The sequence below is a fragment of the Musa acuminata genome, unplaced genomic scaffold, assembly GCF_036884655.1.
Source record: "Musa acuminata AAA Group cultivar baxijiao unplaced genomic scaffold, Cavendish_Baxijiao_AAA HiC_scaffold_480, whole genome shotgun sequence".
NCBI lineage: Eukaryota > Viridiplantae > Streptophyta > Magnoliopsida > Zingiberales > Musaceae > Musa > Musa acuminata.
The window spans coordinates 1-2,500 of NW_027020725.1; positions in this window are offsets into that span (position 1 = coordinate 1).

The following is a 2,500-nucleotide window of genomic DNA, read 5'->3' on the forward strand; positions in this document are numbered from 1 at the left end:
AAGCGCGAGGCAGCACCGTCCCTGCTATACGAAAGCCCCATCCAGCCCTGTGCCACCCGGGGGGTTCCAGGGTGCTGAGATGGCTGACATTTTGCTCCGCTCACGACGGTCACCGCGCCACACAAGAACAGCCCAAAAACAGGCCAAAACAGCCCAAAAACGGGCCAAAACTGGCCATTTTTGGCTGCGCGAGCGAGCGGCGAGCGGCGAACAGCGAGCGAAGCGAGAGGCAGCACCGTCCCTGCTATACGAAAGCCCCATCCAGCCCTGTGCCACCCGGGGGGTTCCAGGGTGCTGAGATGGCTGACGTTTTGCTCCGCTCACGACGGTCACCGCACCACGCAAGAACAGGCCAAAAACTGGCCAAAACAGCCCAAAAACGGGCCAAAACTGGCCATTTTTGGCTGCGCGAGCGAGCGGCGAGCGGCGAACAGCGAGCGAAGCGAGAGGCAGCACCGTCCCTGCTATACGAAAGCCCCATCCAGCCCTGTGCCACCCGGGGGGTTCCAGGGTGCTGAGATGGCTGACGTTTTGCTCCGCTCTCGACGGTCACCGCGCAATGCAAGAACAGGCCAAAAACTGGCCAAAACGGCCCAAAAACGGGCCAAAACTGGCCATTTTTGGCTGCGCGAGCGGCGAGCGGCGGACAGCGAGCGAAGCGAGAGGCAGCACCGTCCCTGCTATACGAAAGCCCCATCCAGCCCTGTGCCACCCGGGGGGTTCCAGGGTGCTGAGATGGCTGACGTTTTGCTCCGCTCTCGACGGTCACCGCGCAATGCAAGAACAGGCCAAAAACTGGCCAAAACGGCCCAAAAACGGGCCAAAACTGGCCATTTTTGGCTGCGCGAGCGAGCGGCGAGCGGCGGACAGCGAGCGAAGCGAGAGGCAGCACCGTCCCTGCTATACGAAAGCCCCATCCAGCCCTGTGCCACCCGGGGGGTTCCAGGGTGCTGAGATGGCTGACGTTTTGCTCCGCTCTCGACGGTCACCGCGCAATGCAAGAACAGGCCAAAAACTGGCCAAAACGGCCCAAAAACGGGCCAAAACTGGCCATTTTTGGCTGCACGAGCGAGCGGCGAGCGGCGGACAGCGAGCGAAGCGAGAGGCAGCACCGTCCCTGCTATACGAAAGCCCCATCCAGCCCTGTGCCACCCGGGGGGTTCCAGGGTGCTGAGATGGCTGACGTTTTGCTCCGCTCTCGACGGTCACCGCGCAATGCAAGAACAGGCCAAAAACTGGCCAAAACGGCCCAAAAACGGGCCAAAACTGGCCATTTTTGGCTGCACGAGCGAGCGGCGAGCGGCGGACAGCGAGCGAAGCGAGAGGCAGCACCGTCCCTGCTATACGAAAGCCCCATCCAGCCCTGTGCCACCCGGGGGGTTCCAGGGTGCTGAGATGGCTGACGTTTTGCTCCGCTCTCGACGGTCACCGCGCAATGCAAGAACAGGCCAAAAACTGGCCAAAACGGCCCAAAAACGGGCCAAAACTGGCCATTTTTGGCTGCACGAGCGAGCGGCGAGCGGCGGACAGCGAGCGAAGCGAGAGGCAGCACCGTCCCTGCTATACGAAAGCCCCATCCAGCCCTGTGCCACCCGGGGGGTTCCAGGGTGCTGAGATGGCTGACGTTTTGCTCCGCTCTCGACGGTCACCGCGCAATGCAAGAACAGGCCAAAAACTGGCCAAAACGGCCCAAAAACGGGCCAAAACTGGCCATTTTTGGCTGCACGAGCGAGCGGCGAGCGGCGGACAGCGAGCGAAGCGAGAGGCAGCACCGTCCCTGCTATACGAAAGCCCCATCCAGCCCTGTGCCACCCGGGGGGTTCCAGGGTGCTGAGATGGCTGACGTTTTGCTCCGCTCTCGACGGTCACCGCGCAATGCAAGAACAGGCCAAAAACTGGCCAAAACGGCCCAAAAACGGGCCAAAACTGGCCATTTTTGGCTGCGCGAGCGAGCGGCGAGCGGCGGACAGCGAGCGAAGCGAGAGGCAGCACCGTCCCTGCTATATACGAAAGCCCCATCCAGCCCTGTGCCACCCGGGGGGTTCCAGGGTGCTGAGATGGCTGACGTTTTGCTCCGCTCACGACGGTCACCGCACCACGCAAGAACGGACCATAAACAGGCCAAAACAGCCCAAAAACGGGCCAAAACTGGTCATTTTTGGCTGCGCGAGCGAGCGGCGAGCGGCGAACAGCGAGCGAAGCGTGAGGCAGCACCGTCCCTGCTATACGAAAGCCCCATCCAGCCCTGTGCCACCCGGGGGGTTCCAGGGTGCTGAGATGGCTGACGTTTTGCTCCGCTCACGACGGTCACCGCGCCATGCAAGAACGGACCAAAAACAGGCCAAAACAGCCCAAAAACGGGCCAAAACTGGCCATTTTTGGCTGAGCGAGCGAGCGGTGAGCGGCGAACAGCGAGCGAAGCGAGAGGCAGCACCGTCCCTGCTATACGAAAGCCCCATCCAGCCCTGTGCCACCCGGGGGGTTCCAGGGTGCTGAGATG